Source organism: Chiloscyllium plagiosum, unplaced genomic scaffold (genome assembly GCF_037043375.1).
Source record: "Chiloscyllium plagiosum isolate Xiang-an unplaced genomic scaffold, Cpla_swu_hap1 HiC_scaffold_27, whole genome shotgun sequence".
Lineage (NCBI taxonomy): Eukaryota > Metazoa > Chordata > Chondrichthyes > Orectolobiformes > Hemiscylliidae > Chiloscyllium > Chiloscyllium plagiosum.
In genome coordinates, this window is record NW_028270165.1 from 60,355,402 (window position 1) to 60,378,691 (window position 23,290).

Genomic DNA, 23,290 nt, shown 5'->3' on the forward strand with positions numbered 1-23,290 from the left:
TGGCATCTTGCCTTTCAAAAGACTTCCTGACTGTCTGAATGCCCCGTATCATACCATATAGTATGGCGAAACTCACACCGTTCAAGTGACGGGCTTTTGGAGGTCTGAGTGGTCTTCTCCTGTTCTTCGTTGGTTTCCTATGAACTGAACCGCAAAACCACTTCTCTGAGATGCCAATGAGCTGATAAAGTTGAAACGCATGCCTTGCGGTTTCGTGCCTTCCCTGCAGTAATTCGCCACGCCGGTTCCGACGTGAATGACAAGCAGATGTTCTGGAAACTCTTTGCTGCTTGCAATTCTTGGAGCAAAGTAGAATGTATTTCACACTGAGCAAGTTTCAGCTGGCTCAGAGTCTCCAGTGTACATTGCTCTCTTTCCCGCCAGCTCAGAGAGAGAACAATAGGAGGGACAAAGGAGTGAATAACGATCCGTGTGGGAGGGTGAATAACTGTTAATGGAGAGCGTTCGTGGCTAACAATAAGTAGTGTGTCGTAGCAGACTATGTGATAACAAGGGACTCGTATGTGTGTGGTAGGGGTCAAGGATATGGGGGATTTCAGGCCCTAAAATCGTGCAACTCGATCTTGAAGACCGGAGGGCTGTAGGGTTTTGAAGTGGAATATGAGGCGTTGTTCTTCCATCTGGAGCTGAGCTTTGCTGGAGCACTGCTGCAAGCCTGAGACAGAGATTTTGGCCAGGGAACAGGGTGGCGTGTTAAAGTGGCAGGAAAGCAGAAGCTCAGGTCCGTTTTTTGCGGGCAGAACCGAGGTGTTCTGCGAAGCAGTCATCCAGATTATACTTCATGCTCGGTTGGGGACACGACACTATGAGCGGCGAATGCAGGAGACTAGGTTGCGGCAAATGTGCAGGTGAAGTGCTGCTTCACCTGGAAGGTATGTTCGAGTCTGGAAGGATATTCAGGAGGGAGCGAGTAAATTGTGCTTCTGAGTGAAATCACGGTTCGCAAAAACAGAATGTGGCAATTTAGACAGAGTTAATATTTGCTTGTGGGTGATATGTCTGCCGGTGCGTGATGGGAGCATAACCCAGAAGGGAAACCATCTTTCCTATTCACTCAATGTTGTCTTTAGCAGCTTGTTGTGCACCTCGCCTTCTCATCTGCTTTCCAAAAATCTTCGACGTAAATATTTCACATTGATATACTGGCCCAAAATGCACAGTTGAGATGACACACTCGTGGAGGTCTGCGGGGTCTTCTCCTGTTCTCTGTACCCTACGTTGAGGAGGGTAATGCTTGTCACTGGTCAGTCCGGTGTCAGAGAAAAGTTTAGAAAGAAAACGGTTTAATTTTCTGCCAGTAGAGAGGGCCCTGTTCCTGGGGACGGGCAAACGGCAGCTCAGAGACAGAATGAGAAGCAGCTGTTCATAGAGTCATAGAGATGTACAGCATGGAAACAGACCCTTCGGTCCAACCCGTCCATGCCGACCAGATATCCCACCCCAATCTAGTCCCACCTGCCAGCACCCGGCCCATATACCTCCAAACCCTTCCTATTCATATATCCATCCAAACGCCACTTAAATGTTGCATTTGTACCAGCCTCCGCCACTTTCTCTGGCAGCTCATTCCATGCACGCACTACCCTCTGCGTGAAAATGTTGCCGCTTAGGTCTCTTTTATATCTTTCCCCTCTCACCCTAAATCTATGCCCTCTAGTTCTTGACTCCCCGACCCCAGGGAAAAGACTTTGCCTATTTATCCTATCCATGCCCCTCATAATTTTGTAAACCTCCATAAAGTCACCCTTCAGCCTCCGACGTTGCAGAGAAAACAGCCCCAGCCTGTTCAATGTCAACTATACTTCACTCTGAGCAAGACTCAGCTGGTTCAAGAGGTAGAGCGGGGGGTGGGGTGGAAGCGCGCTTGCTGTCTGGCTCGTTGGTCTAGGGGTATGATTCTCGCTTTGGGTCTTCGTCGACGTAGAGTTGCGAGAGGTCCCGGGTTCAAATCCCGGACGAGCCCGCGGTTTATGCCTTGTGCAAAAGTGCCTCTTCCATTTTCTCAAAAAGTACGTTCGTTAAACGAGGTTGGGCTCCCTGGAGAACCAATGGGACAGAAAGCAGCGAAGTGTAATGATTGGAGGTTGCGGTGTTTGAGGGATGTCAGCGATGAGGGTGGATTGGAAATTTGGGATAGCTCTCTTCGGAGATCCGAAGTTTGAAATCTGGCCCCATTGAAGCTTTCCAAGTTACGCGAAGTCGAGACAGAGAAAGTAATGTAGTCAAAATGCTCCCACGCCTGAAAGGATCGGCAACGATTCGGCGGAGATTTAAAGTCATGAGGAAAAGAACCAAAAGTGACATTAGGGAGAACGCTTTCGTACAGGGAGTGATTGGGGTCAGTAAATCCCTAACTGACACTGACAAAGAGGCAGATTCATGAGACGCAAACGGGAATTCGGTGGTCATGTTTAAAGTAACAATGTGCAGAATTACATGGAGAAGGCAAGAGAATGATACGAATAGAGACCCACGTTTACTTACTGTGTCGACCCAGCAGAGCGAAGGTGGGCCGCATGGCGTCTATTCAGAGTGAAATCACAGTTCGACCAACAGAATGTGGGAAGTTAGAAAAAGTTTATATTTACACAGCCTCCATACGTCTGCGCAACACCATATAAGACGACAGCAGTGGAGATCTTTGACAACAGTCTCGTCAGACGAAAGGCTAAAGGGACCTGTGGAAAACGGAACTGTGCATAAGAGCAGAGTGGCGCAGCGGGAGCGTGCTGGGCCCATAACCCAGAGGTCGATGGATCGAAACCATCCTCTGCTATTGTTCACTGTCTCCTTGAGCGACTTGCCTTTGCGATGGGACTCCGTTTGGCATCTTGCCTTTCAAAAGACTTCCTGACTGTCTGAATGCCCCGTATCATACCATATAGTATGGCGAAACTCACACCGTTCAAGTGACGGGCTTTTGGAGGTCTGAGTGGTCTTCTCCTGTTCTTCGTTGGTTTCCTATGAACTGAACCGCAAAACCACTTCTCTGAGATGCCAATGAGCTGATAAAGTTGAAACGCATGCCTTGCGGTTTCGTGCCTTCCCTGCAGTAATTCGCCACGCCGGTTCCGACGTGAATGACAAGCAGATGTTCTGGAAACTCTTTGCTGCTTGCAATTCTTGGAGCAAAGTAGAATGTATTTCACACTGAGCAAGTTTCAGCTGGCTCAGAGTCTCCAGTGTACATTGCTCTCTTTCCCGCCAGCTCAGAGAGAGAACAATAGGAGGGACAAAGGAGTGAATAACGATCCGTGTGGGAGGGTGAATAACTGTTAATGGAGAGCGTTCGTGGCTAACAATAAGTAGTGTGTCGTAGCAGACTATGTGATAACAAGGGACTCGTATGTGTGTGGTAGGGGTCAAGGATATGGGGGATTTCAGGCCCTAAAATCGTGCAACTCGATCTTGAAGACCGGAGGGCTGTAGGGTTTTGAAGTGGAATATGAGGCGTTGTTCTTCCATCTGGAGCTGAGCTTTGCTGGAGCACTGCTGCAAGCCTGAGACAGAGATTTTGGCCAGGGAACAGGGTGGCGTGTTAAAGTGGCAGGAAAGCAGAAGCTCAGGTCCGTTTTTTGCGGGCAGAACCGAGGTGTTCTGCGAAGCAGTCATCCAGATTATACTTCATGCTCGGTTGGGGACACGACACTATGAGCGGCGAATGCAGGAGACTAGGTTGCGGCAAATGTGCAGGTGAAGTGCTGCTTCACCTGGAAGGTATGTTCGAGTCTGGAAGGATATTCAGGAGGGAGCGAGTAAATTGTGCTTCTGAGTGAAATCACGGTTCGCAAAAACAGAATGTGGCAATTTAGACAGAGTTAATATTTGCTTGTGGGTGATATGTCTGCCGGTGCGTGATGGGAGCATAACCCAGAAGGGAAACCATCTTTCCTATTCACTCAATGTTGTCTTTAGCAGCTTGTTGTGCACCTCGCCTTCTCATCTGCTTTCCAAAAATCTTCGACGTAAATATTTCACATTGATATACTGGCCCAAAATGCACAGTTGAGATGACACACTCGTGGAGGTCTGCGGGGTCTTCTCCTGTTCTCTGTACCCTACGTTGAGGAGGGTAATGCTTGTCACTGGTCAGTCCGGTGTCAGAGAAAAGTTTAGAAAGAAAACGGTTTAATTTTCTGCCAGTAGAGAGGGCCCTGTTCCTGGGGACGGGCAAACGGCAGCTCAGAGACAGAATGAGAAGCAGCTGTTCATAGAGTCATAGAGATGTACAGCATGGAAACAGACCCTTCGGTCCAACCCGTCCATGCCGACCAGATATCCCACCCCAATCTAGTCCCACCTGCCAGCACCCGGCCCATATACCTCCAAACCCTTCCTATTCATATATCCATCCAAACGCCACTTAAATGTTGCATTTGTACCAGCCTCCGCCACTTTCTCTGGCAGCTCATTCCATGCACGCACTACCCTCTGCGTGAAAATGTTGCCGCTTAGGTCTCTTTTATATCTTTCCCCTCTCACCCTAAATCTATGCCCTCTAGTTCTTGACTCCCCGACCCCAGGGAAAAGACTTTGCCTATTTATCCTATCCATGCCCCTCATAATTTTGTAAACCTCCATAAAGTCACCCTTCAGCCTCCGACGTTGCAGAGAAAACAGCCCCAGCCTGTTCAATGTCAACTATACTTCACTCTGAGCAAGACTCAGCTGGTTCAAGAGGTAGAGCGGGGGGTGGGGTGGAAGCGCGCTTGCTGTCTGGCTCGTTGGTCTAGGGGTATGATTCTCGCTTTGGGTCTTCGTCGACGTAGAGTTGCGAGAGGTCCCGGGTTCAAATCCCGGACGAGCCCGCGGTTTATGCCTTGTGCAAAAGTGCCTCTTCCATTTTCTCAAAAAGTACGTTCGTTAAACGAGGTTGGGCTCCCTGGAGAACCAATGGGACAGAAAGCAGCGAAGTGTAATGATTGGAGGTTGCGGTGTTTGAGGGATGTCAGCGATGAGGGTGGATTGGAAATTTGGGATAGCTCTCTTCGGAGATCCGAAGTTTGAAATCTGGCCCCATTGAAGCTTTCCAAGTTACGCGAAGTCGAGACAGAGAAAGTAATGTAGTCAAAATGCTCCCACGCCTGAAAGGATCGGCAACGATTCGGCGGAGATTTAAAGTCATGAGGAAAAGAACCAAAAGTGACATTAGGGAGAACGCTTTCGTACAGGGAGTGATTGGGGTCAGTAAATCCCTAACTGACACTGACAAAGAGGCAGATTCATGAGACGCAAACGGGAATTCGGTGGTCATGTTTAAAGTAACAATGTGCAGAATTACATGGAGAAGGCAAGAGAATGATACGAATAGAGACCCACGTTTACTTACTGTGTCGACCCAGCAGAGCGAAGGTGGGCCGCATGGCGTCTATTCAGAGTGAAATCACAGTTCGACCAACAGAATGTGGGAAGTTAGAAAAAGTTTATATTTACACAGCCTCCATACGTCTGCGCAACACCATATAAGACGACAGCAGTGGAGATCTTTGACAACAGTCTCGTCAGACGAAAGGCTAAAGGGACCTGTGGAAAACGGAACTGTGCATAAGAGCAGAGTGGCGCAGCGGGAGCGTGCTGGGCCCATAACCCAGAGGTCGATGGATCGAAACCATCCTCTGCTATTGTTCACTGTCTCCTTGAGCGACTTGCCTTTGCGATGGGACTCCGTTTGGCATCTTGCCTTTCAAAAGACTTCCTGACTGTCTGAATGCCCCGTATCATACCATATAGTATGGCGAAACTCACACCGTTCAAGTGACGGGCTTTTGGAGGTCTGAGTGGTCTTCTCCTGTTCTTCGTTGGTTTCCGATGAACTGAACCGCAAAACCACTTCTCTGAGATGCCAATGAGCTGATAAAGTTGAAACGCATGCCTTGCGGTTTCGTGCCTTCCCTGCAGTAATTCGCCACGCCGGTTCCGACGTGAATGACAAGCAGATGTTCTGGAAACTCTTTGCTGCTTGCAATTCTTGGAGCAAAGTAGAATGTATTTCACACTGAGCAAGTTTCAGCTGGCTCAGAGTCTCCAGTGTACATTGCTCTCTTTCCCGCCAGCTCAGAGAGAGAACAATAGGAGGGACAAAGGAGTGAATAACGATCCGTGTGGGAGGGTGAATAACTGTTAATGGAGAGCGTTCGTGGCTAACAATAAGTAGTGTGTCGTAGCAGACTATGTGATAACAAGGGACTCGTATGTGTGTGGTAGGGGTCAAGGATATGGGGGATTTCAGGCCCTAAAATCGTGCAACTCGATCTTGAAGACCGGAGGGCTGTAGGGTTTTGAAGTGGAATATGAGGCGTTGTTCTTCCATCTGGAGCTGAGCTTTGCTGGAGCACTGCTGCAAGCCTGAGACAGAGATTTTGGCCAGGGAACAGGGTGGCGTGTTAAAGTGGCAGGAAAGCAGAAGCTCAGGTCCGTTTTTTGCGGGCAGAACCGAGGTGTTCTGCGAAGCAGTCATCCAGATTATACTTCATGCTCGGTTGGGGACACGACACTATGAGCGGCGAATGCAGGAGACTAGGTTGCGGCAAATGTGCAGGTGAAGTGCTGCTTCACCTGGAAGGTATGTTCGAGTCTGGAAGGATATTCAGGAGGGAGCGAGTAAATTGTGCTTCTGAGTGAAATCACGGTTCGCAAAAACAGAATGTGGCAATTTAGACAGAGTTAATATTTGCTTGTGGGTGATATGTCTGCCGGTGCGTGATGGGAGCATAACCCAGAAGGGAAACCATCTTTCCTATTCACTCAATGTTGTCTTTAGCAGCTTGTTGTGCACCTCGCCTTCTCATCTGCTTTCCAAAAATCTTCGACGTAAATATTTCACATTGATATACTGGCCCAAAATGCACAGTTGAGATGACACACTCGTGGAGGTCTGCGGGGTCTTCTCCTGTTCTCTGTACCCTACGTTGAGGAGGGTAATGCTTGTCACTGGTCAGTCCGGTGTCAGAGAAAAGTTTAGAAAGAAAACGGTTTAATTTTCTGCCAGTAGAGAGGGCCCTGTTCCTGGGGACGGGCAAACGGCAGCTCAGAGACAGAATGAGAAGCAGCTGTTCATAGAGTCATAGAGATGTACAGCATGGAAACAGACCCTTCGGTCCAACCCGTCCATGCCGACCAGATATCCCACCCCAATCTAGTCCCACCTGCCAGCACCCGGCCCATATACCTCCAAACCCTTCCTATTCATATATCCATCCAAACGCCACTTAAATGTTGCATTTGTACCAGCCTCCGCCACTTTCTCTGGCAGCTCATTCCATGCACGCACTACCCTCTGCGTGAAAATGTTGCCGCTTAGGTCTCTTTTATATCTTTCCCCTCTCACCCTAAATCTATGCCCTCTAGTTCTTGACTCCCCGACCCCAGGGAAAAGACTTTGCCTATTTATCCTATCCATGCCCCTCATAATTTTGTAAACCTCCATAAAGTCACCCTTCAGCCTCCGACGTTGCAGAGAAAACAGCCCCAGCCTGTTCAATGTCAACTATACTTCACTCTGAGCAAGACTCAGCTGGTTCAAGAGGTAGAGCGGGGGGTGGGGTGGAAGCGTGCTTGCTGTCTGGCTCGTTGGTCTAGGGGTATGATTCTCGCTTTGGGTCTTCGTCGACGTAAATTTGCGAGAGGTCCCGGGTTCAAATCCCGGACGAGCCCGCGGTTTATGCCTTGTGCAAAAGTGCCTCTTCCATTTTCTCAAAAAGTACGTTCGTTAAACGAGGTTGGGCTCCCTGGAGAACCAATGGGACAGAAAGCAGCGAAGTGTAATGATTGGAGGTTGCGGTGTTTGAGGGATGTCAGCGATGAGGGTGGATTGGAAATTTGGGATAGCTCTCTTCGGAGATCCGAAGTTTGAAATCTGGCCCCATTGAAGCTTTCCAAGTTACGCGAAGTCGAGACAGAGAAAGTAATGTAGTCAAAATGCTCCCACGCCTGAAAGGATCGGCAACGATTCGGCGGAGATTTAAAGTCATGAGGAAAAGAACCAAAAGTGACATTAGGGAGAACGCTTTCGTACAGGGAGTGATTGGGGTCAGTAAATCCCTAACTGACACTGACAAAGAGGCAGATTCATGAGACGCAAACGGGAATTCGGTGGTCATGTTTAAAGTAACAATGTGCAGAATTACATGGAGAAGGCAAGAGAATGATACGAATAGAGACCCACGTTTACTTACTGTGTCGACCCAGCAGAGCGAAGGTGGGCCGCATGGCGTCTATTCAGAGTGAAATCACAGTTCGACCAACAGAATGTGGGAAGTTAGAAAAAGTTTATATTTACACAGCCTCCATACGTCTGCGCAACACCATATAAGACGACAGCAGTGGAGATCTTTGACAACAGTCTCGTCAGACGAAAGGCTAAAGGGACCTGTGGAAAACGGAACTGTGCATAAGAGCAGAGTGGCGCAGCGGGAGCGTGCTGGGCCCATAACCCAGAGGTCGATGGATCGAAACCATCCTCTGCTATTGTTCACTGTCTCCTTGAGCGACTTGCCTTTGCGATGGGACTCCGTTTGGCATCTTGCCTTTCAAAAGACTTCCTGACTGTCTGAATGCCCCGTATCATACCATATAGTATGGCGAAACTCACACCGTTCAAGTGACGGGCTTTTGGAGGTCTGAGTGGTCTTCTCCTGTTCTTCGTTGGTTTCCTATGAACTGAACCGCAAAACCACTTCTCTGAGATGCCAATGAGCTGATAAAGTTGAAACGCATGCCTTGCGGTTTCGTGCCTTCCCTGCAGTAATTCGCCACGCCGGTTCCGACGTGAATGACAAGCAGATGTTCTGGAAACTCTTTGCTGCTTGCAATTCTTGGAGCAAAGTAGAATGTATTTCACACTGAGCAAGTTTCAGCTGGCTCAGAGTCTCCAGTGTACATTGCTCTCTTTCCCGCCAGCTCAGAGAGAGAACAATAGGAGGGACAAAGGAGTGAATAACGATCCGTGTGGGAGGGTGAATAACTGTTAATGGAGAGCGTTCGTGGCTAACAATAAGTAGTGTGTCGTAGCAGACTATGTGATAACAAGGGACTCGTATGTGTGTGGTAGGGGTCAAGGATATGGGGGATTTCAGGCCCTAAAATCGTGCAACTCGATCTTGAAGACCGGAGGGCTGTAGGGTTTTGAAGTGGAATATGAGGCGTTGTTCTTCCATCTGGAGCTGAGCTTTGCTGGAGCACTGCTGCAAGCCTGAGACAGAGATTTTGGCCAGGGAACAGGGTGGCGTGTTAAAGTGGCAGGAAAGCAGAAGCTCAGGTCCGTTTTTTGCGGGCAGAACCGAGGTGTTCTGCGAAGCAGTCATCCAGATTATACTTCATGCTCGGTTGGGGACACGACACTATGAGCGGCGAATGCAGGAGACTAGGTTGCGGCAAATGTGCAGGTGAAGTGCTGCTTCACCTGGAAGGTATGTTCGAGTCTGGAAGGATATTCAGGAGGGAGCGGGTAAATTGTGCTTCTGAGTGAAATCACGGTTCGCAAAAACAGAATGTGGCAATTTAGACAGAGTTAATATTTGCTTGTGGGTGATATGTCTGCCGGTGCGTGATGGGAGCATAACCCAGAAGGGAAACCATCTTTCCTATTCACTCAATGTTGTCTTTAGCAGCTTGTTGTGCACCTCGCCTTCTCATCTGCTTTCCAAAAATCTTCGACGTAAATATTTCACATTGATATACTGGCCCAAAATGCACAGTTGAGATGACACACTCGTGGAGGTCTGCGGGGTCTTCTCCTGTTCTCTGTACCCTATGTTGAGGAGGGTAATGCTTGTCACTGGTCAGTCCGGTGTCAGAGAAAAGTTTAGAAAGAAAACGGTTTAATTTTCTGCCAGTAGAGAGGGCCCTGTTCCTGGGGACGGGCAAACGGCAGCTCAGAGACAGAATGAGAAGCAGCTGTTCATAGAGTCATAGAGATGTACAGCATGGAAACAGACCCTTCGGTCCAACCCGTCCATGCCGACCAGATATCCCACCCCAATCTAGTCCCACCTGCCAGCACCCGGCCCATATACCTCCAAACCCTTCCTATTCATATATCCATCCAAACGCCACTTAAATGTTGCATTTGTACCAGCCTCCGCCACTTTCTCTGGCAGCTCATTCCATGCACGCACTACCCTCTGCGTGAAAATGTTGCCGCTTAGGTCTCTTTTATATCTTTCCCCTCTCACCCTAAATCTATGCCCTCTAGTTCTTGACTCCCCGACCCCAGGGAAAAGACTTTGCCTATTTATCCTATCCATGCCCCTCATAATTTTGTAAACCTCCATAAAGTCACCCTTCAGCCTCCGACGTTGCAGAGAAAACAGCCCCAGCCTGTTCAATGTCAACTATACTTCACTCTGAGCAAGACTCAGCTGGTTCAAGAGGTAGAGCGGGGGGTGGGGTGGAAGCGCGCTTGCTGTCTGGCTCGTTGGTCTAGGGGTATGATTCTCGCTTTGGGTCTTCGTCGACGTCAATTTGCGAGAGGTCCCGGGTTCAAATCCCGGACGAGCCCGCGGTTTATGCCTTGTGCAAAAGTGCCTCTTCCATTTTCTCAAAAAGTACGTTCGTTAAACGAGGTTGGGCTCCCTGGAGAACCAATGGGACAGAAAGCAGCGAAGTGTAATGATTGGAGGTTGCGGTGTTTGAGGGATGTCAGCGATGAGGGTGGATTGGAAATTTGGGATAGCTCTCTTCGGAGATCCGAAGTTTGAAATCTGGCCCCATTGAAGCTTTCCAAGTTACGCGAAGTCGAGACAGAGAAAGTAATGTAGTCAAAATGCTCCCACGCCTGAAAGGATCGGCAACGATTCGGCGGAGATTTAAAGTCATGAGGAAAAGAACCAAAAGTGACATTAGGGAGAACGCTTTCGTACAGGGAGTGATTGGGGTCAGTAAATCCCTAACTGACACTGACAAAGAGGCAGATTCATGAGACGCAAACGGGAATTCGGTGGTCATGTTTAAAGTAACAATGTGCAGAATTACATGGAGAAGGCAAGAGAATGATACGAATAGAGACCCACGTTTACTTACTGTGTCGACCCAGCAGAGCGAAGGTGGGCCGCATGGCGTCTATTCAGAGTGAAATCACAGTTCGACCAACAGAATGTGGGAAGTTAGAAAAAGTTTATATTTACACAGCCTCCATACGTCTGCGCAACACCATATAAGACGACAGCAGTGGAGATCTTTGACAACAGTCTCGTCAGACGAAAGGCTAAAGGGACCTGTGGAAAACGGAACTGTGCATAAGAGCAGAGTGGCGCAGCGGGAGCGTGCTGGGCCCATAACCCAGAGGTCGATGGATCGAAACCATCCTCTGCTATTGTTCACTGTCTCCTTGAGCGACTTGCCTTTGCGATGGGACTCCGTTTGGCATCTTGCCTTTCAAAAGACTTCCTGACTGTCTGAATGCCCCGTATCATACCATATAGTATGGCGAAACTCACACCGTTCAAGTGACGGGCTTTTGGAGGTCTGAGTGGTCTTCTCCTGTTCTTCGTTGGTTTCCGATGAACTGAACCGCAAAACCACTTCTCTGAGATGCCAATGAGCTGATAAAGTTGAAACGCATGCCTTGCGGTTTCGTGCCTTCCCTGCAGTAATTCGCCACGCCGGTTCCGACGTGAATGACAAGCAGATGTTCTGGAAACTCTTTGCTGCTTGCAATTCTTGGAGCAAAGTAGAATGTATTTCACACTGAGCAAGTTTCAGCTGGCTCAGAGTCTCCAGTGTACATTGCTCTCTTTCCCGCCAGCTCAGAGAGAGAACAATAGGAGGGACAAAGGAGTGAATAACGATCCGTGTGGGAGGGTGAATAACTGTTAATGGAGAGCGTTCGTGGCTAACAATAAGTAGTGTGTCGTAGCAGACTATGTGATAACAAGGGACTCGTATGTGTGTGGTAGGGGTCAAGGATATGGGGGATTTCAGGCCCTAAAATCGTGCAACTCGATCTTGAAGACCGGAGGGCTGTAGGGTTTTGAAGTGGAATATGAGGCGTTGTTCTTCCATCTGGAGCTGAGCTTTGCTGGAGCACTGCTGCAAGCCTGAGACAGAGATTTTGGCCAGGGAACAGGGTGGCGTGTTAAAGTGGCAGGAAAGCAGAAGCTCAGGTCCGTTTTTTGCGGGCAGAACCGAGGTGTTCTGCGAAGCAGTCATCCAGATTATACTTCATGCTCGGTTGGGGACACGACACTATGAGCGGCGAATGCAGGAGACTAGGTTGCGGCAAATGTGCAGGTGAAGTGCTGCTTCACCTGGAAGGTATGTTCGAGTCTGGAAGGATATTCAGGAGGGAGCGAGTAAATTGTGCTTCTGAGTGAAATCACGGTTCGCAAAAACAGAATGTGGCAATTTAGACAGAGTTAATATTTGCTTGTGGGTGATATGTCTGCCGGTGCGTGATGGGAGCATAACCCAGAAGGGAAACCATCTTTCCTATTCACTCAATGTTGTCTTTAGCAGCTTGTTGTGCACCTCGCCTTCTCATCTGCTTTCCAAAAATCTTCGACGTAAATATTTCACATTGATATACTGGCCCAAAATGCACAGTTGAGATGACACACTCGTGGAGGTCTGCGGGGTCTTCTCCTGTTCTCTGTACCCTATGTTGAGGAGGGTAATGCTTGTCACTGGTCAGTCCGGTGTCAGAGAAAAGTTTAGAAAGAAAACGGTTTAATTTTCTGCCAGTAGAGAGGGCCCTGTTCCTGGGGACGGGCAAACGGCAGCTCAGAGACAGAATGAGAAGCAGCTGTTCATAGAGTCATAGAGATGTACAGCATGGAAACAGACCCTTCGGTCCAACCCGTCCATGCCGACCAGATATCCCACCCCAATCTAGTCCCACCTGCCAGCACCCGGCCCATATACCTCCAAACCCTTCCTATTCATATATCCATCCAAACGCCACTTAAATGTTGCATTTGTACCAGCCTCCGCCACTTTCTCTGGCAGCTCATTCCATGCACGCACTACCCTCTGCGTGAAAATGTTGCCGCTTAGGTCTCTTTTATATCTTTCCCCTCTCACCCTAAATCTATGCCCTCTAGTTCTTGACTCCCCGACCCCAGGGAAAAGACTTTGCCTATTTATCCTATCCATGCCCCTCATAATTTTGTAAACCTCCATAAAGTCACCCTTCAGCCTCCGACGTTGCAGAGAAAACAGCCCCAGCCTGTTCAATGTCAACTATACTTCACTCTGAGCAAGACTCAGCTGGTTCAAGAGGTAGAGCGGGGGGTGGGGTGGAAGCGCGCTTGCTGTCTGGCTCGTTGGTCTAGGGGTATGATTCTCGCTTTGGGTCTTCGTCGACGTAGATTTGCGAGAGGTCCCGGGTTCAAATCCCGGACGAGCCCGCGGTTTATGCCTTGTGCAAAAGTGCCTCTTCCATTTTCTCAAAAAGTACGTTCGTTAAACGAGGTTGGGCTCCCTGGAGAACCAATGGGACAGAAAGCAGCGAAGTGTAATGATTGGAGGTTGCGGTGTTTGAGGGATGTCAGCGATGAGGGTGGATTGGAAATTTGGGATAGCTCTCTTCGGAGATCCGAAGTTTGAAATCTGGCCCCATTGAAGCTTTCCAAGTTACGCGAAGTCGAGACAGAGAAAGTAATGTAGTCAAAATGCTCCCACGCCTGAAAGGATCGGCAACGATTCGGCGGAGATTTAAAGTCATGAGGAAAAGAACCAAAAGTGACATTAGGGAGAACGCTTTCGTACAGGGAGTGATTGGGGTCAGTAAATCCCTAACTGACACTGACAAAGAGGCAGATTCATGAGACGCAAACGGGAATTCGGTGGTCATGTTTAAAGTAACAATGTGCAGAATTACATGGAGAAGGCAAGAGAATGATACGAATAGAGACCCACGTTTACTTACTGTGTCGACCCAGCAGAGCGAAGGTGGGCCGCATGGCGTCTATTCAGAGTGAAATCACAGTTCGACCAACAGAATGTGGGAAGTTAGAAAAAGTTTATATTTACACAGCCTCCATACGTCTGCGCAACACCATATAAGACGACAGCAGTGGAGATCTTTGACAACAGTCTCGTCAGACGAAAGGCTAAAGGGACCTGTGGAAAACGGAACTGTGCATAAGAGCAGAGTGGCGCAGCGGGAGCGTGCTGGGCCCATAACCCAGAGGTCGATGGATCGAAACCATCCTCTGCTATTGTTCACTGTCTCCTTGAGCGACTTGCCTTTGCGATGGGACTCCGTTTGGCATCTTGCCTTTCAAAAGACTTCCTGACTGTCTGAATGCCCCGTATCATACCATATAGTATGGCGAAACTCACACCGTTCAAGTGACGGGCTTTTGGAGGTCTGAGTGGTCTTCTCCTGTTCTTCGTTGGTTTCCGATGAACTGAACCGCAAAACCACTTCTCTGAGATGCCAATGAGCTGATAAAGTTGAAACGCATGCCTTGCGGTTTCGTGCCTTCCCTGCAGTAATTCGCCACGCCGGTTCCGACGTGAATGACAAGCAGATGTTCTGGAAACTCTTTGCTGCTTGCAATTCTTGGAGCAAAGTAGAATGTATTTCACACTGAGCAAGTTTCAGCTGGCTCAGAGTCTCCAGTGTACATTGCTCTCTTTCCCGCCAGCTCAGAGAGAGAACAATAGGAGGGACAAAGGAGTGAATAACGATCCGTGTGGGAGGGTGAATAACTGTTAATGGAGAGCGTTCGTGGCTAACAATAAGTAGTGTGTCGTAGCAGACTATGTGATAACAAGGGACTCGTATGTGTGTGGTAGGGGTCAAGGATATGGGGGATTTCAGGCCCTAAAATCGTGCAACTCGATCTTGAAGACCGGAGGGCTGTAGGGTTTTGAAGTGGAATATGAGGCGTTGTTCTTCCATCTGGAGCTGAGCTTTGCTGGAGCACTGCTGCAAGCCTGAGACAGAGATTTTGGCCAGGGAACAGGGTGGCGTGTTAAAGTGGCAGGAAAGCAGAAGCTCAGGTCCGTTTTTTGCGGGCAGAACCGAGGTGTTCTGCGAAGCAGTCATCCAGATTATACTTCATGCTCGGTTGGGGACACGACACTATGAGCGGCGAATGCAGGAGACTAGGTTGCGGCAAATGTGCAGGTGAAGTGCTGCTTCACCTGGAAGGTATGTTCGAGTCTGGAAGGATATTCAGGAGGGAGCGAGTAAATTGTGCTTCTGAGTGAAATCACGGTTCGCAAAAACAGAATGTGGCAATTTAGACAGAGTTAATATTTGCTTGTGGGTGATATGTCTGCCGGTGCGTGATGGGAGCATAACCCAGAAGGGAAACCATCTTTCCTATTCACTCAATGTTGTCTTTAGCAGCTTGTTGTGCACCTCGCCTTCTCATCTGCTTTCCAAAAATCTTCGACGTAAATATTTCACATTGATATACTGGCCCAAAATGCACAGTTGAGATGACACACTCGTGGAGGTCTGCGGGGTCTTCTCCTGTTCTCTGTACCCTATGTTGAGGAGGGTAATGCTTGTCACTGGTCAGTCCGGTGTCAGAGAAAAGTTTAGAAAGAAAACGGTTTAATTTTCTGCCAGTAGAGAGGGCCCTGTTCCTGGGGACGGGCAAACGGCAGCTCAGAGACAGAATGAGAAGCAGCTGTTCATAGAGTCATAGAGATGTACAGCATGGAAACAGACCCTTCGGTCCAACCCGTCCATGCCGACCAGATATCCCACCCCAATCTAGTCCCACCTGCCAGCACCCGGCCCATATACCTCCAAACCCTTCCTATTCATATATCCATCCAAACGCCACTTAAATGTTGCATTTGTACCAGCCTCCGCCACTTTCTCTGGCAGCTCATTCCATGCACGCACTACCCTCTGCGTGAAAATGTTGCCGCTTAGGTCTCTTTTATATCTTTCCCCTCTCACCCTAAATCTATGCCCTCTAGTTCTTGACTCCCCGACCCCAGGGAAAAGACTTTGCCTATTTATCCTATCCATGCCCCTCATAATTTTGTAAACCTCCATAAAGTCACCCTTCAGCCTCCGACGTTGCAGAGAAAACAGCCCCAGCCTGTTCAATGTCAACTATACTTCACTCTGAGCAAGACTCAGCTGGTTCAAGAGGTAGAGCGGGGGGTGGGGTGGAAGCGCGCTTGCTGTCTGGCTCGTTGGTCTAGGGGTATGATTCTCGCTTTGGGTCTTCGTCGACGTAGATTTGCGAGAGGTCCCGGGTTCAAATCCCGGACGAGCCCGCGGTTTATGCCTTGTGCAAAAGTGCCTCTTCCATTTTCTCAAAAAGTACGTTCGTTAAACGAGGTTGGGCTCCCTGGAGAACCAATGGGACAGAAAGCAGCGAAGTGTAATGATTGGAGGTTGCGGTGTTTGAGGGATGTCAGCGATGAGGGTGGATTGGAAATTTGGGATAGCTCTCTTCGGAGATCCGAAGTTTGAAATCTGGCCCCATTGAAGCTTTCCAAGTTACGCGAAGTCGAGACAGAGAAAGTAATGTAGTCAAAATGCTCCCACGCCTGAAAGGATCGGCAACGATTCGGCGGAGATTTAAAGTCATGAGGAAAAGAACCAAAAGTGACATTAGGGAGAACGCTTTCGTACAGGGAGTGATTGGGGTCAGTAAATCCCTAACTGACACTGACAAAGAGGCAGATTCATGAGACGCAAACGGGAATTCGGTGGTCATGTTTAAAGTAACAATGTGCAGAATTACATGGAGAAGGCAAGAGAATGATACGAATAGAGACCCACGTTTACTTACTGTGTCGACCCAGCAGAGCGAAGGTGGGCCGCATGGCGTCTATTCAGAGTGAAATCACAGTTCGACCAACAGAATGTGGGAAGTTAGAAAAAGTTTATATTTACACAGCCTCCATACGTCTGCGCAACACCATATAAGACGACAGCAGTGGAGATCTTTGACAACAGTCTCGTCAGACGAAAGGCTAAAGGGACCTGTGGAAAACGGAACTGTGCATAAGAGCAGAGTGGCGCAGCGGGAGCGTGCTGGGCCCATAACCCAGAGGTCGATGGATCGAAACCATCCTCTGCTATTGTTCACTGTCTCCTTGAGCGACTTGCCTTTGCGATGGGACTCCGTTTGGCATCTTGCCTTTCAAAAGACTTCCTGACTGTCTGAATGCCCCGTATCATACCATATAGTATGGCGAAACTCACACCGTTCAAGTGACGGGCTTTTGGAGGTCTGAGTGGTCTTCTCCTGTTCTTCGTTGGTTTCCTATGAACTGAACCGCAAAACCACTTCTCTGAGATGCCAATGAGCTGATAAAGTTGAAACGCATGCCTTGCGGTTTCGTGCCTTCCCTGCAGTAATTCGCCACGCCGGTTCCGACGTGAATGACAAGCAGATGTTCTGGAAACTCTTTGCTGCTTGCAATTCTTGGAGCAAAGTAGAATGTATTTCACACTGAGCAAGTTTCAGCTGGCTCAGAGTCTCCAGTGTACATTGCTCTCTTTCCCGCCAGCTCAGAGAGAGAACAATAGGAGGGACAAAGGAGTGAATAACGATCCGTGTGGGAGGGTGAATAACTGTTAATGGAGAGCGTTCGTGGCTAACAATAAGTAGTGTGTCGTAGCAGACTATGTGATAACAAGGGACTCGTATGTGTGTGGTAGGGGTCAAGGATATGGGGGATTTCAGGCCCTAAAATCGTGCAACTCGATCTTGAAGACCGGAGGGCTGTAGGGTTTTGAAGTGGAATATGAGGCGTTGTTCTTCCATCTGGAGCTGAGCTTTGCTGGAGCACTGCTGCAAGCCTGAGACAGAGATTTTGGCCAGGGAACAGGGTGGCGTGTTAAAGTGGCAGGAAAGCAGAAGCTCAGGTCCGTTTTTTGCGGGCAGAACCGAGGTGTTCTGCGAAGCAGTCATCCAGATTATACTTCATGCTCGGTTGGGGACACGACACTATGAGCGGCGAATGCAGGAGACTAGGTTGCGGCAAATGTGCAGGTGAAGTGCTGCTTCACCTGGAAGGTATGTTCGAGTCTGGAAGGATATTCAGGAGGGAGCGAGTAAATTGTGCTTCTGAGTGAAATCACGGTTCGCAAAAACAGAATGTGGCAATTTAGACAGAGTTAATATTTGCTTGTGGGTGATATGTCTGCCGGTGCGTGATGGGAGCATAACCCAGAAGGGAAACCATCTTTCCTATTCACTCAATGTTGTCTTTAGCAGCTTGTTGTGCACCTCGCCTTCTCATCTGCTTTCCAAAAATCTTCGACGTAAATATTTCACATTGATATACTGGCCCAAAATGCACAGTTGAGATGACACACTCGTGGAGGTCTGCGGGGTCTTCTCCTGTTCTCTGTACCCTATGTTGAGGAGGGTAATGCTTGTCACTGGTCAGTCCGGTGTCAGAGAAAAGTTTAGAAAGAAAACGGTTTAAATTTCTGCCAGTAGAGAGGGCCCTGTTCCTGGGGACGGGCAAACGGCAGCTCAGAGACAGAATGAGAAGCAGCTGTTCATAGAGTCATAGAGATGTACAGCATGGAAACAGACCCTTCGGTCCAACCCGTCCATGCCGACCAGATATCCCACCACAATCTAGTCCCACCTGCCAGCACCCGGCCCATATACCTCCAAACCCTTCCTATTCATATATCCATCCAAACGCCACTTAAATGTTGCATTTGTACCAGCCTCCGCCACTTTCTCTGGCAGCTCATTCCATGCACGCACTACCCTCTGCGTGAAAATGTTGCCGCTTAGGTCTCTTTTATATCTTTCCCCTCTCACCCTAAATCTATGCCCTCTAGTTCTTGACTCCCCGACCCCAGGGAAAAGACTTTGCCTATTTATCCTATCCATGCCCCTCATAATTTTGTAAACCTCCATAAAGTCACCCTTCAGCCTCCGACGTTGCAGAGAAAACAGCCCCAGCCTGTTCAATGTCAACTATACTTCACTCTGAGCAAGACTCAGCTGGTTCAAGAGGTAGAGCGGGGGGTGGGGTGGAAGCGCGCTTGCTGTCTGGCTCGTTGGTCTAGGGGTATGATTCTCGCTTTGGGTCTTCGTCGACGTAGATTTGCGAGAGGTCCCGGGTTCAAATCCCGGACGAGCCCGCGGTTTATGCCTTGTGCAAAAGTGCCTCTTCCATTTTCTCAAAAAGTACGTTCGTTAAACGAGGTTGGGCTCCCTGGAGAACCAATGGGACAGAAAGCAGCGAAGTGTAATGATTGGAGGTTGCGGTGTTTGAGGGATGTCAGCGATGAGGGTGGATTGGAAATTTGGGATAGCTCTCTTCGGAGATCCGAAGTTTGAAATCTGGCCCCATTGAAGCTTTCCAAGTTACGCGAAGTCGAGACAGAGAAAGTAATGTAGTCAAAATGCTCCCACGCCTGAAAGGATCGGCAACGATTCGGCGGAGATTTAAAGTCATGAGGAAAAGAACCAAAAGTGACATTAGGGAGAACGCTTTCGTACAGGGAGTGATTGGGGTCAGTAAATCCCTAACTGACACTGACAAAGAGGCAGATTCATGAGACGCAAACGGGAATTCGGTGGTCATGTTTAAAGTAACAATGTGCAGAATTACATGGAGAAGGCAAGAGAATGATACGAATAGAGACCCACGTTTACTTACTGTGTCGACCCAGCAGAGCGAAGGTGGGCCGCATGGCGTCTATTCGAGTGAAATCACAGTTCGACCAACAGAATGTGGGAAGTTAGAAAAAGTTTATATTTACACAGCCTCCATACGTCTGCGCAACACCATATAAGACGACAGCAGTGGAGATCTTTGACAACAGTCTCGTCAGACGAAAGGCTAAAGGGACCTGTGGAAAACGGAACTGTGCATAAGAGCAGAGTGGCGCAGCGGGAGCGTGCTGGGCCCATAACCCAGAGGTCGATGGATCGAAACCATCCTCTGCTATTGTTCACTGTCTCCTTGAGCGATGGGACTCCGTTTGGCATCTTGCCTTTCAAAAGACTTCCTGACTGTCTGAATGCCCCGTGTCATACCATATAGTATGGCGAAACTCACACCGTTCAAGTGACGGGCTTTTGGAGGTCTGAGTGGTCTTCTCCTGTTCTTCGTTGGTTTCCTATGAACTGAACCGCAAAACCACTTCTCTGAGATGCCAATGAGCTGATAAAGTTGAAACGCATGCCTTGCGGTTTCGTGCCTTCCCTGCAGTAATTCGCCACGCCGGTTCCGACGTGAATGACAAGCAGATGTTCTGGAAACTCTTTGCTGCTTGCAATTCTTGGAGCAAAGTAGAATGTATTTCACACTGAGCAAGTTTCAGCTGGCTCAGAGTCTCCAGTGTACATTGCTCTCTTTCCCGCCAGCTCAGAGAGAGAACAATAGGAGGGACAAAGGAGTGAATAACGATCCGTGTGGGAGGGTGAATAACTGTTAATGGAGAGCGTTCGTGGCTAACAATAAGTAGTGTGTCGTAGCAGACTATGTGATAACAAGGGACTCGTATGTGTGTGGTAGGGGTCAAGGATATGGGGGATTTCAGGCCCTAAAATCGTGCAACTCGATCTTGAAGACCGGAGGGCTGTAGGGTTTTGAAGTGGAATATGAGGCGTTGTTCTTCCATCTGGAGCTGAGCTTTGCTGGAGCACTGCTGCAAGCCTGAGACAGAGATTTTGGCCAGGGAACAGGGTGGCGTGTTAAAGTGGCAGGAAAGCAGAAGCTCAGGTCCGTTTTTTGCGGGCAGAACCGAGGTGTTCTGCGAAGCAGTCATCCAGATTATACTTCATGCTCGGTTGGGGACACGACACTATGAGCGGCGAATGCAGGAGACTAGGTTGCGGCAAATGTGCAGGTGAAGTGCTGCTTCACCTGGAAGGTATGTTCGAGTCTGGAAGGATATTCAGGAGGGAGCGAGTAAATTGTGCTTCTGAGTGAAATCACGGTTCGCAAAAACAGAATGTGGCAATTTAGACAGAGTTAATATTTGCTTGTGGGTGATATGTCTGCCGGTGCGTGATGGGAGCATAACCCAGAAGGGAAACCATCTTTCCTATTCACTCAATGTTGTCTTTAGCAGCTTGTTGTGCACCTCGCCTTCTCATCTGCTTTCCAAAAATCTTCGACGTAAATATTTCACATTGATATACTGGCCCAAAATGCACAGTTGAGATGACACACTCGTGGAGGTCTGCGGGGTCTTCTCCTGTTCTCTGTACCCTATGTTGAGGAGGGTAATGCTTGTCACTGGTCAGTCCGGTGTCAGAGAAAAGTTTAGAAAGAAAACGGTTTAATTTTCTGCCAGTAGAGAGGGCCCTGTTCCTGGGGACGGGCAAACGGCAGCTCAGAGACAGAATGAGAAGCAGCTGTTCATAGAGTCATAGAGATGTACAGCATGGAAACAGACCCTTCGGTCCAACCCGTCCATGCCGACCAGATATCCCACCCCAATCTAGTCCCACCTGCCAGCACCCGGCCCATATACCTCCAAACCCTTCCTATTCATATATCCATCCAAACGCCACTTAAATGTTGCATTTGTACCAGCCTCCGCCACTTTCTCTGGCAGCTCATTCCATGCACGCACTACCCTCTGCGTGAAAATGTTGCCGCTTAGGTCTCTTTTATATCTTTCCCCTCTCACCCTAAATCTATGCCCTCTAGTTCTTGACTCCCCGACCCCAGGGAAAAGACTTTGCCTATTTATCCTATCCATGCCCCTCATAATTTTGTAAACCTCCATAAAGTCACCCTTCAGCCTCCGACGTTGCAGAGAAAACAGCCCCAGCCTGTTCAATGTCAACTATACTTCACTCTGAGCAAGACTCAGCTGGTTCAAGAGGTAGAGCGGGGGGTGGGGTGGAAGCGCGCTTGCTGTCTGGCTCGTTGGTCTAGGGGTATGATTCTCGCTTTGGGTCTTCGTCGACGTAGATTTGCGAGAGGTCCCGGGTTCAAATCCCGGACGAGCCCGCGGTTTATGCCTTGTGCAAAAGTGCCTCTTCCATTTTCTCAAAAAGTACGTTCGTTAAACGAGGTTGGGCTCCCTGGAGAACCAATGGGACAGAAAGCAGCGAAGTGTAATGATTGGAGGTTGCGGTGTTTGAGGGATGTCAGCGATGAGGGTGGATTGGAAATTTGGGATAGCTCTCTTCGGAGATCCGAAGTTTGAAATCTGGCCCCATTGAAGCTTTCCAAGTTACGCGAAGTCGAGACAGAGAAAGTAATGTAGTCAAAATGCTCCCACGCCTGAAAGGATCGGCAACGATTCGGCGGAGATTTAAAGTCATGAGGAAAAGAACCAAAAGTGACATTAGGGAGAACACTTTCGTACAGGGAGTGATTGGGGTCAGTAAATCCCTAACTGACACTGACAAAGAGGCAGATTCATGAGACGCAAACGGGAATTCGGTGGTCATGTTTAAAGTAACAATGTGCAGAATTACATGGAGAAGGCAAGAGAATGATACGAATAGAGACCCACGTTTACTTACTGTGTCGACCCAGCAGAGCGAAGGTGGGCCGCATGGCGTCTATTCAGAGTGAAATCACAGTTCGACCAACAGAATGTGGGAAGTTAGAAAAAGTTTATATTTACACAGCCTCCATACGTCTGCGCAACACCATATAAGACGACAGCAGTGGAGATCTTTGACAACAGTCTCGTCAGACGAAAGGCTAAAGGGACCTGTGGAAAACGGAACTGTGCATAAGAGCAGAGTGGCGCAGCGGGAGCGTGCTGGGCCCATAACCCAGAGGTCGATGGATCGAAACCATCCTCTGCTATTGTTCACTGTCTCCTTGAGCGATGGGACTCCGTTTGGCATCTTGCCTTTCAAAAGACTTCCTGACTGTCTGAATGCCCCGTATCATACCATATAGTATGGCGAAACTCACACCGTTCAAGTGACGGGCTTTTGGAGGTCTGAGTGGTCTTCTCCTGTTCTTCGTTGGTTTCCTATGAACTGAACCGCAAAACCACTTCTCTGAGATGCCAATGAGCTGATAAAGTTGAAACGCATGCCTTGCGGTTTCGTGCCTTCCCTGCAGTAATTCGCCACGCCGGTTCCGACGTGAATGACAAGCAGATGTTCTGGAAACTCTTTGCTGCTTGCAATTCTTGGAGCAAAGTAGAATGTATTTCACACTGAGCAAGTTTCAGCTGGCTCAGAGTCTCCAGTGTACATTGCTCTCTTTCCCGCCAGCTCAGAGAGAGAACAATAGGAGGGACAAAGGAGTGAATAACGATCCGTGTGGGAGGGTGAATAACTGTTAATGGAGAGCGTTCGTGGCTAACAATAAGTAGTGTGTCGTAGCAGACTATGTGATAACAAGGGACTCGTATGTGTGTGGTAGGGGTCAAGGATATGGGGGATTT

At 48.8% G+C, this 23,290-nt stretch overlaps 8 non-coding genes across 8 annotated transcripts; all 8 read left to right on the plus strand.

Moving 5' to 3' along the window:
• The first annotated feature begins 1,894 nt into the window (after positions 1 to 1,894).
• Positions 1,895 to 1,984, plus strand: trnap-ugg (transfer RNA proline (anticodon UGG)). Its single transcript is given in 2 exon segments — positions 1,895 to 1,930; positions 1,949 to 1,984. It is a non-coding gene; the product is annotated as a tRNA-Pro (tRNA).
• A 2,755-nt stretch (positions 1,985 to 4,739) lies between these two features.
• trnap-ugg (transfer RNA proline (anticodon UGG)) lies at positions 4,740 to 4,829 on the plus strand. The gene is given in 2 exon segments: positions 4,740 to 4,775; positions 4,794 to 4,829. It is a non-coding gene; the product is annotated as a tRNA-Pro (tRNA).
• A 2,755-nt stretch (positions 4,830 to 7,584) lies between these two features.
• trnap-ugg (transfer RNA proline (anticodon UGG)) lies at positions 7,585 to 7,674 on the plus strand. The gene is given in 2 exon segments: positions 7,585 to 7,620; positions 7,639 to 7,674. It is a non-coding gene; the product is annotated as a tRNA-Pro (tRNA).
• A 2,755-nt stretch (positions 7,675 to 10,429) lies between these two features.
• Positions 10,430 to 10,519, plus strand: trnap-ugg (transfer RNA proline (anticodon UGG)). Its single transcript is given in 2 exon segments — positions 10,430 to 10,465; positions 10,484 to 10,519. It is a non-coding gene; the product is annotated as a tRNA-Pro (tRNA).
• Positions 10,520 to 13,274: 2,755 nt separating this feature from the next.
• On the plus strand, positions 13,275 to 13,364 carry trnap-ugg (transfer RNA proline (anticodon UGG)). Its single transcript is given in 2 exon segments — positions 13,275 to 13,310; positions 13,329 to 13,364. It is a non-coding gene; the product is annotated as a tRNA-Pro (tRNA).
• A 2,755-nt stretch (positions 13,365 to 16,119) lies between these two features.
• On the plus strand, positions 16,120 to 16,209 carry trnap-ugg (transfer RNA proline (anticodon UGG)). Its single transcript is given in 2 exon segments — positions 16,120 to 16,155; positions 16,174 to 16,209. It is a non-coding gene; the product is annotated as a tRNA-Pro (tRNA).
• Positions 16,210 to 18,964: 2,755 nt separating this feature from the next.
• trnap-ugg (transfer RNA proline (anticodon UGG)) lies at positions 18,965 to 19,054 on the plus strand. Its single transcript is given in 2 exon segments — positions 18,965 to 19,000; positions 19,019 to 19,054. It is a non-coding gene; the product is annotated as a tRNA-Pro (tRNA).
• A 2,741-nt stretch (positions 19,055 to 21,795) lies between these two features.
• On the plus strand, positions 21,796 to 21,885 carry trnap-ugg (transfer RNA proline (anticodon UGG)). The gene is given in 2 exon segments: positions 21,796 to 21,831; positions 21,850 to 21,885. It is a non-coding gene; the product is annotated as a tRNA-Pro (tRNA).
• Positions 21,886 to 23,290: the final 1,405 nt, after the last annotated feature.